Source organism: Cetorhinus maximus, chromosome 8 (genome assembly GCF_964194155.1).
Source record: "Cetorhinus maximus chromosome 8, sCetMax3.hap1.1, whole genome shotgun sequence".
Classification (NCBI taxonomy): Eukaryota; Metazoa; Chordata; class Chondrichthyes; order Lamniformes; family Cetorhinidae; genus Cetorhinus; species Cetorhinus maximus.
In genome coordinates, this window is record NC_135886.1 from 12,257,376 (window position 1) to 12,271,492 (window position 14,117).

Below are 14,117 nucleotides of genomic sequence, written 5' to 3' on the forward strand. Positions count from 1 at the left end.
TTTGATAGGAAAATATCCGATTAATTTCTTGTAACACTGTGTAGACAATAACACTGATTTCGGCAACTGCCTCATTAACGTGTTCTGTGCATCGCACCATATGTACACGGTGACAGTAACTTCTTATATGGGGTAAAGGTTCAATACTTGCAACTCAGGTTTTGTTTTATATATTTTGACTACCTGTTCTGTATAGAAAAGAAAGATTGTCTCTGTTGTAAAGGTTCTTTGGTGTTTCACAGAGAGGTCTGGAGGCTTGTATGGTTGAAGATAAGCTGTTTATTGTTAACCCATAACTACATACATATCTGAAGTACAGTCCTGCATAGCTGCTGTCTCCATGCCGGCTCCCTCCAGCCCTACTTTACGGTCTGCTATCAAGTGACTCTCTGCATCATACCATGGGCAATACTGTTCTCCAGTCCCACATTAATCCTTACTCTGCCAAACGCCCTTCCCCTACACCTCCCCCCATCAAGTCCTTACCCAAATACATTTACAATACAATCTTTACTTTACTTGCTACCCCTTCTCCCCCCTCAAGTTTCTGACTTCATAAATGCAGACGGTCTGGAGATAATTCTTCCAGGTCTCATTTTGTCACGTTTGGAGAAATGGTGGTCCCAGTGGCTTTGGGTTGACTTTGTCAGTTTGGCATTGAAATTGCAGTACTCTGGGTTTCTAGTACTTTGTTGCCTCCATTTGTTTCGCTTTTTGCGCTCCTTCAAGTTGTGTTTCACTTTATCAGCAACCTGTCTGCTTTGTTTGGACACCGTGGGTTTGTTCTGTTTCTCCCGAAGGGAATGTGCACTCTGTTCATTCCTAGAATGGACGCAGATTTTCTTTCTCCGTGGGGTCCACCATGTTCTTGCTCGATGTTGATGTCTCAAAAATGGAACCTTCATTTTCACTTGTTTCACAATTTCAGCCATTTCATTTTTCAACAACTCAATGGTTTTCTGAACATTTCAGGCATCCTGTGTTTTTTTTAACTTGTTTCCGCTCTGCAATAATCCTTCCCATGGCTTCATTATTCGATCACATCCTGGAAAGTTCTACGGCTTTTCCTTTCAATGATTCCTCTTTTCCATTCAGCTGGCTCTTCAGCTCTTCAATCTCTTTCTTGTACCTTTTGGCTTCCTCCTGGAATATTGATCATTGCTGAATCTTCTCTGTCAACAGGTTCTTCAGTTTGTTCAGTGACATGAAATTTATTTTGCCTCTCTTAGTAATTTCCACAAACCTTGACCTGAAAGGTACTTGTAGTGTGTGAAGGTCCTTCGTCAGGTTTTCCTATTCAAAGCTCAATTGCTTCATTTTGATTTTTTGTGTAATTCAACAGAGTATTCTTGAGCTTATTCTCCTGTTCTTCCATTCTGCTGTTCAAGAGAGTCTTCATCTCTTTATGCTGCTGAAGGGTTATGTTCTCCTTTTGCATTTGATCTTGAAGGACAATCAGCTGCTCTTTCAACTGTTTATTTTCTTGTTAACCTCTTGCCAACTCACACTGTGCTTCAGTGCATTGTTTTCTTGCTACTGATAGCTCCTATGCTGCTTTTGCTGAAGTAGAATTTAAAATACTTTTTAGCTCCTCATATTTCTCCAGGGCTATGTATTGAATCTTCAAAGAGTATTTCAGGGCAGTGACTTCTCTGAGTACCGTTTCTGCCTGCTGTTGTGTTTGGCTGTACTTCTGGTTGAGTTGTTTCAACTCAGTTTTGATAAGAACATTTTCCTGTGCAATAGCTTCATTTTCTTTATGCAGGTATCATTTCTTTTGGGTTATTACAGATAGCTTTCCTTCATTCACAACGGCCAGGATTTTCCCTTGGCGATTTGGGGGCGGGGCCCGGTCGCCGAGGGGGAAATGATGCGGGATGACATCAGGAGGAATCCCCGATGTCATCCCGGTCCCTTTAAATTTTTAGGAAGGCGGGCGGACAGGGAAATCAGCTGTCCGCCCGCCGACCTGTCAATGGCCAATTGAGGCCATTGACAGGCTAATTAAAGTAATTAAAGACCTGCCCAGCTAACCTTAAGGCTAACGGGCAGGCCAGGAGCCCCAGCGGGCTGCAGATTATTCATGAAACTTCACCTACTGGCGGGATGAAGTTTCATGTCCGTTTTATAAAAAAGTAATAAAGTTTATGTCTTTATTATTAACATGTCCCATCTCGTGTGACATTGTCACATGAGGGGGACATGTTAATAACTTTTTAATGTTTCTATTTTTACACTTAACTTACCTGTCACGAATCTCCCTGAGACAGCACTTGGTCTCAGTGAGCAGTGCGCTCTTTCACGCGCATGTGCGAAAGAGGGCACTTTGACAGATGGGGAGTCCCTCCCCCACTCCCTGCACAGGAGGCGCATAGCGCTTCCTGTCGAGCAGGCCGCTGGGTGGGCCTTAATTGGCCCGCCCACTCAAAATGGCGGCAGGGCCCGTTTCAGTGGCGGGGGTCGGCTGTCTGCCCGCCGCCGAGCCGGTGGGGCCCGCACGCCATCTGAGGGCAAAATTCTGCCCAGCCAGTTGTTTGCTCCACACTGCCACCTGCTGTTGCAGTTTTGGTAATGTGTCAGCAGTTTCCAAAATCTCTATTTTTAAGCCATTTGGCTGCTTCTCAGCCTCTTTCTTCTGCACTAAACTCTTCGTCTACTTCATTGTGCTGATGTGTTCTGCAACCACCTTTTGGTTTGCTTCAGTATTCTCTCCCTTGGCCTGGAGTCTTCTGTCTCCCTCGCTCTGGGATCTTCTGTTTCCCTCACTCTGGGATCTTCTGTCTCCCTCACTCTGGGGTCTTCTGTTTCCCCCACTCTGGGGTCTTCTGTCTCCCTCACTCTGGGATCTTCTGTCTCCCTCGCTCTGGGATCTTCTGTTTCCCTCACTCTGGGGTCTTCCGTTTCCCTCACTCTGGGGTCTTTTGTCTCCCTCGCTCTAGAGTCTTTTGTCACCCTCGCTCAGGGGTCTTCTATCTCTCTGGTTCTGGGGTCTTCTGTCTCCCACGGCACTTTATTGGAGGTGTCCTTGACCTTCGTTTAAGGTCTACACTGTCCACAACTTGGAGATTAAAACATTTGTCAAATCCTTTTAAAAACTCATCAAATATGGTTGTAATCACCATTTTCCTCTCCAAAATGGCTCCCAGTTTTTTTCAAACGAATTGAATCTGCAGGAAACTTTAAGAGCAAACATTTTGGGCCAGCACTTGCTCCTTTAAGCCTGGGAAATGACAACAAGGCATATTTTGAACTCTGCATTCAGTTTTCTTTTTTAAATTTTTTTTTTCAATTCAGCTTGGCCACCTCGTGTTATGGTGCCAGCTGTGCACCCATTGCTGCAGTTTTCTTCCAGCTGTGCTCTGCATCTGCTGATCCTGATGGCTGCCTATTTTAAATGGTAAGTTCAGCCTTTTCACTTTTGTTTTGCTCACCCTTCTTGTGATTTGGCTCGGTCTGTAGGCTTTGCTTTCTCTCAGGTTTGGCTTTTCATCTGAACAGTGGATTTTTTTTCAGCTCTTTTTCTTTTTTTGTGTATTTTGCTCACCTTCTGGTCTGGCTAGGTCCTTTGACTCTGCCTTTACGTCCTATCAGTTCTGGCTTTTCATCTGCACAATGCATTCTTTTGCTGCCTTTCAACCTTTTTTTTTCCTTTTTTGAATTTTGTTCAACCTTTTTTGATCTAGGTAGGTTCCTTGACTCTGCCTTCGATAAGGTCTGGCAATGGACCTCCATGTGCCCTGGTAGAGGCCTTCAGCCTGCACATCTGCAAAGGAGCCTTTTATTTAGGTGCTTCCCACACCATTTCTTTTTAGGCGATCTCCAACTGTGTCTTCCATTTAGGACATTTCTCTCAGGTCAGGCTTCAGTTTCTTTAATTCTTCAGAATCTGGGTTCCTTCTCCAGCTTCTTCAGGATTTTGGTGTCTATCCTTCAATGCCACAGCATTGTAAAGGTTGTTTGGTGTTTCATGGAGAGGTCTGGAGGCTTGTAGGGTTAAACATAAACCATTTATTGGTAACCCATAACTATATACATATCCAAGGTATTGTCCTGCATGGCTGCTGTCTCCATTCTGGCTCCTTCCAGACTCTAATCTACACAGTCTACCATCATGTGGCCTGTCACATCATACTGTGGGTGGTACTGTTCTCCAGTCTCACATTAACCCTTACTCTGCCGAACACCCTATCCTACAGTCTCCATGCTGCATTTCACATTGTTTCATTGTTGGGGAATTGTAGAAGGGTAAGAGGGAGGGAGCGGAGGAGGAGAGGGGACAGTCCCATTCGCTTGTTGCTACCTAAGCTCCCTCCTCCCTCCCCGGACACACTAACACAGCATGTACTCCCCTCCCTCAAGAGAGTTCTGTTCCCTGGGAGTGGCTGATGCTGCAGACATGGATGATAGCCGGGTCCTGCCTGGCACGAGGCTGAGTGCCATCTCCCCCAGGCCTGGCACAAGGCTCAGCTTCCCCAGACCCGCTCTGGCCTCATTACCAGTAGAGAATTCCTCCTGTCCATTAATTCTCCACCTCTTCTCCTTGGCCTCCGGAAGATGTTGTCACAAATTGTTCAGTACAGCGGACAGGCCTCTGTATGACGGCCAGTGGGATTGACCAGGATAACTGCTCCAGCTTCGCCAATGACAGGTTCCCTCTCTCCCGCCCTTGCTACTCTTCCAATCATAGATTCTACCCCTGGAGGAGCTGCAAGATTGGGAGAGAGGGAACCTGTCATTGGCGGAGCTGGATCAATCGCTAACTTGAGCACTGACTGCTCTTGTCTTGCCTCATCAGGTTTCCCAATAGATTGCATTCAACAGGCCTTAGCAACTTCAAGGGAAGATGACATGAAAGCCTCGGAAAAAAGCCCTCAGCTGGAAACTCACACCCGCCGATCCATTCATATGTTCTAACTTGTTCATTTCTTTTTCAAACACAAAATGAAGAGCGTTACTAGACAAGCTTTACAGACCAATCAGCATGAAGGAGAGAGGAACAGGCAGCACCATGCAGAGCCACTGGGTAACCAGCTTGGCAAGAAAATCACCAGGAACAAAAGAACAAAAGGAAGAACTTGCATATATCCAGCAGGTCACGTCAGCAAACAGCAGCCTCAACCTCCACTCGAGGGAAGCAGTGGGAGTTGCGTCAATGGACCAGACGGACCTATTTTTATACAGTGCACAACTATTCCCATGATTTGAACTACTTTAGGTTGCAAGGACACTGGGTATTATTACACTTCCTTACAGAGGCACTATTCAAATAGAAATCATTATATGGTGAGAGTTTACATCTTCAATATGAACACACAGCAGCTGAACTGAAACACAGTAACAGCTGAAAGTCTGCTGGAGTCCCTGAACTTCAATTCCTTCCAACTATAGCTAGTTTCTCGCAACATTCAGTTGAACAAATAATCACAATAATAATCCCAGTAGATTTTTCGACAATTTGCCTATTTGCCCATTTAGCTTTGTAACTGCAATATTTTGGAATATTGTCCTTTTCTAAAAAGGTGGTCCCACAGGCACCTAGGGTAGAGCCAGCTCTCGGTATGAGAGAAGAGTTTGGAGAGAGTTGGGTTGAATCATCCATTACACACTCTGCTTCCTGCTCGCTCCTACCTTTCAAACGGGGACAGAAAGTCTACTAGGACTTTGGCTATATAGAAGATGTCCTTCCCAACTTATCAAGATGGAGGATGGATTATTCAGGAGTTAATGGCTGGGACATTAAAAAAACTAATCACCTAGGCCATAACAATAACCAAGGACTGTCCAGGAATGATCAATTGTGTTCTGAAGTCACTCTGGGGAGAGAGGTCATGTGACCAAAATAACAATTTTGCGATGTCTTTTGTACAATATCCAAGCTGCTAAAAATAGGAGACTGGAAGTAATCTGCCAATAGAGAAGTAACGCCATCTCTCTCCCCTCTCTCTCAAGTTCAAGACCCTTATCTCTGATATGTTTTTGGAAGCCACCACAGAGATAGAGAAATTCCATCAAAACCTTAAGTGCAATTGCATCAACTTTGGGAAAAGACAGATTATGATTTAAAAGAGACCATCTCCAGAAATTACTGTTTACATCAGCCTCAGCTCCACTGGAATTTCAAGATCACCATTGGAAAATTCTAAGCTAAAAGCTACTGCGGATGCTGGAAATCCAAAACAAAAACAGAATTACCTGGAAAAACTCAGCAGGTCTGGCAGCATCGGTGGAGAAGAAATCAGTTAACGTTTCGAGTCTTCATGACCCTTCGGCAGAACTGAGTATAGTTAGGAGAAAGGTGAAATATAAGCTGGTCTAAGGTGGGGGGGGCGGGGGGAGAGAGAAGTTGAGGGTGGGATGATTGTGGAGATAAGCAAGCAGTGATAGGAGCAGATAATCAAAAGATGTCACAGACAAAAGGATCAAAGAGGTGTTGAAGGTGGTGATATTGTCTAAGAAAAGTGCTAATTAAGAATGGAAGACAGGATACTCAAGGTACAGCTCTAGTGGGGTTGGGGTGGAAAGACTAACAAAGTTTTAGTTTTAGATTTAATGCTTCATGCTCTCATCGGGACCTGGAAAAATTTATTAATTTTGCTTCCAATTTCCACCCCTCCATCATTTTCACATGGTCCATCTCTGACACTTCTCTTCCCTTCCTTGACCTCTCTGTCTCAATTTCTGATGATAGACTGTCCACCAATATCCATTATAAGCCTACCGACTCCCACAGCTACCTCGACTACTGCTCCTCACACCCTGCTTCCTGTAAGGACTCCATCCCATTCTCTCAGTTCCTTCGCCTCCGTCGCATCTGTTCTGATGACGCTACCTTCAAAAACAGCTCCTCTGACATGTCCTCCTTCTTCCTTAACCAAGGTTTTCCACCCACGGTCGTTGACAGGGCCCTCAACCGTGTCCGGCCCATCTCCCGCGCATCCGCCCTCACGCCTTCTCCTCCTTCCCAGAAACATGATAGGGTCCCCCTTGTCCTCACTTATCACCCCACCAGCCTCCGCATTCAAAGGATCATCCTCCGCCATTTCCGCCAACTCCAGCATGATGCCACCACCAAACACATCTTCCCTTCACCCCCCCTGACGGCATTCCGTAGGGATCGTTCCCTCCGGGACACCCTGGTCCACTCCTCCATCACCCCCTACTCCTCAATCCCCACCTATGGCACCTCCCCATGCCCACGCAGAAGATGCAACACCTGCCCCTTCACTTCCTCTCTCCTCACCGTCCAAGGGCCCAAACACTCCTTTCAAGTGAAGCAGCATTTCACTTGCATTTCCCCTAACTTAGTCTACTGCATTCGTTGCTCCCAATACGGTCTCCTCTACATTGGAGAGACCAAACGCAAACTGGGCGACCGCTTTGCAGAACACCTGCGGTCTGTCCGCAAGAAAGACCCAAACCTCCCTGTCGCTTGCCATTTTAACACTCCACCCTGTTCTCTTGCCCACATGTCTGTCCTTGGCCTGGCTGCATTGTTCCAGTGAAGCCCAATGCAAACTGGAGGAACAGCACCTCATCTTCCGACTAGGCACTTTACAGCCTTCCGTGCTGAATATTGAATTCAACAACTTTAGATCTTAAACTCCCCCTCCCCCCATCCCCATCCCGTTTCTCCCCCCTCCCTTTTTTTCAATAATTTATATAGATTCTTCTTTTCCCACCTATTTCCATTATTTTTAAATCTAAAACTAAAACTTTGTTAGTCTTTCCACCCCACCCCCACTAGAGCTGTACCTTGAGTATCCTGTCTTCCATTCTTAATTAGCGCTTTTCTTAGACAATATCACCACCTTCAACACCTCTTTGATCCTTTTGTCTGTGACATCTTTTGATTATCTGCTCCTATCACTGCTTGCTTATCTCCACAATCACCACACCCTCAACTTCTCTCTCCCCCCGCCCCCCCACCTTAGACCAGCTTATATTTCACCTTTCTCCTAACTATACTCAGTTCTGCCGAAGGGTCATGAAGACTCGAAACGTTAACTGATTTCTTCTCCACCGATGCTGCCAGACCTGCTGAGTTTTTCCAGGTAATTCTGTTTTTGTATTGGAAAATTCTGCCTCAGCCACAGATACCAGTGAAGGACTCATAAACAATGAACTCTCTATTTTTTTGCCTTTTATCAGTGAATTTTAATTTGGCTGAAGAGTAACCTCCTACTGTAGAACTTGCAACTTTTGCATGCTTGGCTCTGTGTGTGTGTGTGTGTGTGTGTGTGGGCACACCTGCAGGCACGTTCGTGTGTGTGTTGCAAAGTTCGGGATGTAGCTTTACCTTTTTAAATATATTTATATCTTTACCTGGGTGGGCTTTTAGCTCAATAAAAAACTATCCCCTTTCATTTAAACTCAAGAAAGCCTGTCAGACTGGTTTCTTTGCAATCATCACATAAATGGCTAAAATTGAATGAATACCTTCATCCTTATAAATTACAAAAAACCCTTTCATGATCAATCAAGGAGTGGGAAAGAAAGGGCAAGTCCTAACACATGTCTTCCTTGATTGTAACAACTTGGTTTGGAGGTGGTACAGTTAAGGTTCACCAGATTGGTCCTTGGGGTGAGACGTTTGTCCTATGATGAGAGACTGAATAAACTGAGTGCATATTCTTTGGAGTTTAGAAGAATGAGAGGCCATCTCATTGAAACATACAACATTCTGAAGCGGCTTGGCAGAATAGCTACTGGGAGGTTGTTTTCCCAGTCTGGGGAATCTAGAATGCGAGGGCACAGTCTCAGGAAAAGGGGCCAATCATTTAGGACTGCTCTGAAAGCAATTTACTCACTCAGAAGGTTGTGAACCTTCTCTACCCCAAAGGGTTGAAGATACTCCATCATTGAATACATTTAAGGCTGGGATAGACAGATAGAAACAAAGAAACTAGGAGCAGGAGTAGACCCTTCGAGCCTGCTCTGCCATTCAATATGATCATGGCTGATCTTCTATCTCAACGCCATATTCCCACTTTCTCTCCATGCACCTTGATGCCCCTAATATCCAAAAAGTTATCAATTTCTTTCTTGAATATACTCAGTGACCTGGCCTCCACAGCCTCCTGTGGGAGAGAATTCCACAGGGTTGACCACTCTCTGAGTGAAGAGATTTTTCCTCATCTCAGTCCTAAATGGCCTGCCCCAAATCCTGAGACTTGGCCCCTGGTTCTAGATTCCCCAACCAGGGGAAACATCCTCCCTGTATCCCGTCTGTCTCGCCCTGTTAGAATTTTGTACATTTCAGTCAGATCCCCTCTCATTCTTCTAAAATCTAAAGTCTCGGTTCAACCAATCTCTCCTCATATGACAGTCCTGCCATCCCCGGTATCAGCCTAGTCAACCTTCGCTGCACTCCCTCTATGGCAAGTATATCCTTTCTTTGGTAGAGAGACCAAAACTGCGCACAATACTCCAGGGCCAGGATTTTACAGGCAGCGTGCGAGGTCGGGAGGGCCCGAGACGCCAGCACGAAAAATGACACGCGATGACGTCGGGTGTGCGTCACCATGACGATATCTCAGAAGGCGGGTACACTATGAGGATGGAGGCGCGCCCACCATTAATTAACGGGCCAGTTAAGGCCCTTGATGCACCAATTGAAATCGATTTTGTGCTGCCCGTGCGATTTTCAGGGTGTTGCTCGAGCGCAACAGGCAGGCAGGTAGGCCACATTTTCAAAAACCTCATCCACGGGCGGGATAAGAGGGATGAGTGAACTCGCTAATGCGAGTTGTTAGTATTTTAGACTATAACTTACTGCTACTTGCTTGTGTGTACAGGACAACTTCATTTCGCTTCAGAGCTGCTTTTACAGAAATAACAGACTTCAGTTCAGGACTCCGGAGGATTCATAACACTTGGGGCCTTCCAGACAGCCTTCCGTTACCCTGGGAATGGGGGTTGTGGTCTCCACTGGAGACACCTCCTCTGAGGCGGAAGAGAGGGGCAGAAGGGAGAGGAGGCCAGGTGTCCCTTTGCAACTTCCAAGGGAGCAACCTGTGGGAGGAGAGGCGCAGGCACAAGGGGCGCAGGGCCAGTAGGAAGTCCAAGACGGAAGTGGCCGCAGAAGACGCCACTATCCTGCTGCCAGGGTTTACAGGCGGCGATGCAGCTACCTCAATATGTCCGAGGTGCAATGCCAAAGGAGGCTCCTTCTCTCAAGAGAGACAGTCACCTCCACCTGTCAGAGGATCGGCCCTGAGATCAGCTCCGACTGTGTGGGTGGACACCCCATGCCAGTGGCGCTGAAGGTCACAGTGGCCCTCAACTTCTATGCCTCCAGCTCTTTCCAGGGATCAGTGGGTGATCTTTGAGGAGTCTTCCAGTCAGCTGTCCACAGTTGTGTCAAGCTGGTGACAGAAGCTCTGTTCAGGTGTGCATTGACTTTCGTTCATTACTGCACAGATGAGGCCAGCCAGACAGAATGAGCCAAAGGCTTTGCTGCAATTGCTGGGCTCCCCAACATCCAGGGTGCTATAGACTGTACACATGTGGCCATCAAGGCGCCAGCAGGTGAATCCGGTGTCTTCATCAACAGGAAGGGCTTCCACTCCATGAACATGCAGATAGTGTGTGATCACAGGATGCAGATTCTACAAGTCTGTGCAAGGTACCCAGGCAGCTCTCATGGTGCTTACATCCGGAGACACTCCCAGGTGCCGAGACTCTTCAGTGCTCCAGCCCGGCTGGATGGATGGCTGCTGGGTGACAAGGGCCATCCCTTGAAAAGGTGGCTCATGACGCTTCTCCACCTTCCAAGAACAGAGGCCAAGCAGCGATACAATAGGAGCCACGGCACCACAAGGGCTGTGGTGGAGAGAACCATCGGTCTTCTCAAGATGCGTTTCCAATGCCTGGACCGTTCAGGGGACGCACTCCAGTACCTACCAGATAGTGGTTGCATGCTGCACTCTCCACAATCTAGCACTGGAAAGGGGGGACGCAGTGGAGGAAGATGATGTTGACGTAGCTGCTCTGGCAACAGACGATGAGTCCAGTAGTGAGTCCGAGGACAAGGTCAGGAGGACGCTGAGGGGATAGACACAGACCTGGGCAACCTCCAGGGAGGCAGGGACACCCGAGATGCTTTGATCCAATGCTCCTTCAGCTAGCCTACCAAAGATGCACCACCACCATATGACAGGGCTGCAGGCTCCATACTCGATACCTGACAGGAACATTTGCTTGGTGAACAACATGCACTATGTGCCATTTCAATAAAGCTCAATGAGAAACAAGTCACTCATAACATCCTGGGTTACCCTGCACCTGCAGAACTAATCAAGCACCCAGAGGCTTGTTGAAAACAAACACATTTACTGGTGAGGTGCCTGGCATACATAAATCAAATTAAATGTAAAGGTGTTCAACATCACGCTTATACAGAACCTAAAAGTGGAGCAAAAAAATATCACCCGTGATAAGCCCGTGTTGTGCCTCAGGTGATTTACGTTTACAGGTGCTATGTCTAGGTGCTCCCACCTCATTGGCACCGGCATCGGAACCAGCCTGCTGACTCTGTTGTCTTGTTAGTCTTGATGACCTTGGCGGTCGTCCTCTGGCCCGTGGAGCCTGTGCTGGCCCTGCCTGGCAGGGAGCAGCCAGTGACACGACTGGCATCTCCCCAGTCGCCGCAGCCTCATCAGATGCCACGGTCACTGGCAGAGGGGCAGAGGAGCTGCTGCCATCATCCAGAGCAGCCTTAGAGGAACCTGCAGTGGTGGCAGGCAGCTCGTGTGCCAACGTCAGGTCGCTTTGGGCCCCCCTGCTTACCATTGATGGACAGGCACCTCCATCTCCCACACTGACAGTGACCACCTGAGGTCATTGCCGGTGTGAAGGGTTGCAGGTCCGAGTGCATCCCCAGGAATCCCACATTCAGCCCCTGAAGGAGTCTCTCCATGAGAGTCTCCACTGTCTCCATGGAGGAGGCAATGCCCTCGGCCATGAGGGTCAACGCAGTGCTTATGCTCCACATGGACTCCTCCACAACGGACACCATGGCACGCATTCCGTCATCTATCTCTGCAAGATCCTCCCGCACACCCTGCTGGACATCCAGCATACCCTGCTGGACATCCAGCATCTGCTGCCTCATGGACGACTCCAGAGGCCCATCATCAGCCACCAACTGAGTATATCCCTGGTCCCCAGCAGTCCTCCGACATGCCAGCACCCTGGGCACTCTCTGCCTCTGCCTGCACCTCAAACAAGTGTGAAGTGCCCTCACCATTGTGCACCGAGATACTAGTCGATGACCTAATTCCCTCCGAGGTGCAGGTATCTGCACTGGTGCCAGCCTGGCTGAGAGGGTGTGACGCTGATGTGTTTATATCCTCTGTGCCCTCTGGGGTCAGCGGCAGGCCTTCAGGTTCCTGACCTCGAGGGTCTTCTGGTGAGCCTGAAAGGAAGGACAAGGACCTGTGGTTGGTTGAAGTCATTACACTGTTACTGTGCATGCCTGGCACCCAGATCAGGGGGCCCTCACCTGCCCATTATCAATGGAGATTCCATGTTCGAGGCTCACATCAATATAGAGACTACAGTGGAATGGTTTCTATTACAGACATTCTGACCTCAGTGCGCTGCACTCTTGCCTCCCCCGGGCACCTCAACCTCACTGCAGCCGGTTGACCTAGGCACATGGTGCCTCTCCAGCTCCAGTGCCTCCTGCTTGTATCTGGTCAAGATTAGAAAGTGGGGCGGTTCTCCGCAAGTCCGCAGCCTCTCTGCGTTACTGTGGGATGTCTTCTCCTGAAAGGAGAGAGAAGCATTGATTCGCCCACCCTGTACCTGCAGCGCCATTGCAGCCTGGCCAATCCCACCTGAAGAAAACCTCACAGGGTTCGGCCGATTCGCGACCCTGGAGCCGCCAGACACTCAGTCCAAGCAGCCAGGGCTCACCCCCCTTGGCCAGATGCTGCCTCATTGACATTTGTCATTCACTCACACTCTAAGGGCTCTGAGGTCCGGGGGGGGTGGGGTGGCGGGTGGGCAGCTCCTAACTGCTGTGCTAAGTGACCCATGCCAACACGGTACCCACCCTTCCCGATCGCAGGAGGTCATTGAGCCACTTACCTCACCACATCATGGGAGCTGACACTGGATGCCACCTCCCCCCCAGGCATTCTTAGTGAGGTGGGGGGGGCCTCCTCCTCCTGTCCCTATGGACAGAGATACCCCAGCGTGCTGTCACCTCCTCCCTGGAGGGCAGTGAGACACTCACCAGAAAACCTAGGGGCTCTCTGCCCTGCTGACCTGCCCTCCCACCCGTCCTGTTCTACAGCGACGTTCTGCATCGCTGCAGTGCTGCAAAGTCACTGACAGCCTTCGCATGGCCGCCTGCGCTGGCGCTATTGGACCCAGCGGACGTTGAGCTCCTGCCCCCGCCTGCCCCTTCACGTTGATCCCGGAGACCTGCGTTATGCTGGGCAGGCCTTAATTGGCACCGCCTGCATAAAATGGTGCTGTGCACCCCACCGCGGTCGGCAGTCGGGTTCCCAACCGCCCCCGCCCGCTCCTACCGAGCCCACCCCACGCAGGAAACATTCTGCCCCAGGTACGGTCTCACCAAGGCCCTGTATAACTGCAGTAAGACATCCTTACTCCTGTACTCAACTCCTCTTCCAATGAAGGTCAACATACCATTTGCCTTCCTAACTGCTTGCTGTGCCTGCCTGTTTACTTTCATTGACTGGTGTACAAGGACTCCCAGGCCCCTTTGTACATCTACATTTCCCAATATATCACCATTTAAATAATACTCTGCCTTTCTGTTTTTCACTCCGAAGTGGATAACTTCACATTTATTGGTCTCTCAGGGAATTAAGGGACATGGAGAACAGGCAGGAAAATGGAGTTGAAGCCCGGAATCAACCATGATTGCATTGAATGGCTGTATGGTCTACTCCTGCATCTATACCTTATGTCCTTGCGTTTTTATGTTCTAAACACATCCATCTAATTGTCTTCGGTATCTCTGGATACCTACATTAACAATTTTATTTGAAGCCCTCAGCCTCTCACTATAGCCTCAGCTTGGAGTTGATACTCTTGCCTAGAACATTGAATGTTGCTTGTGTGGTCTGAATACATACAGGATA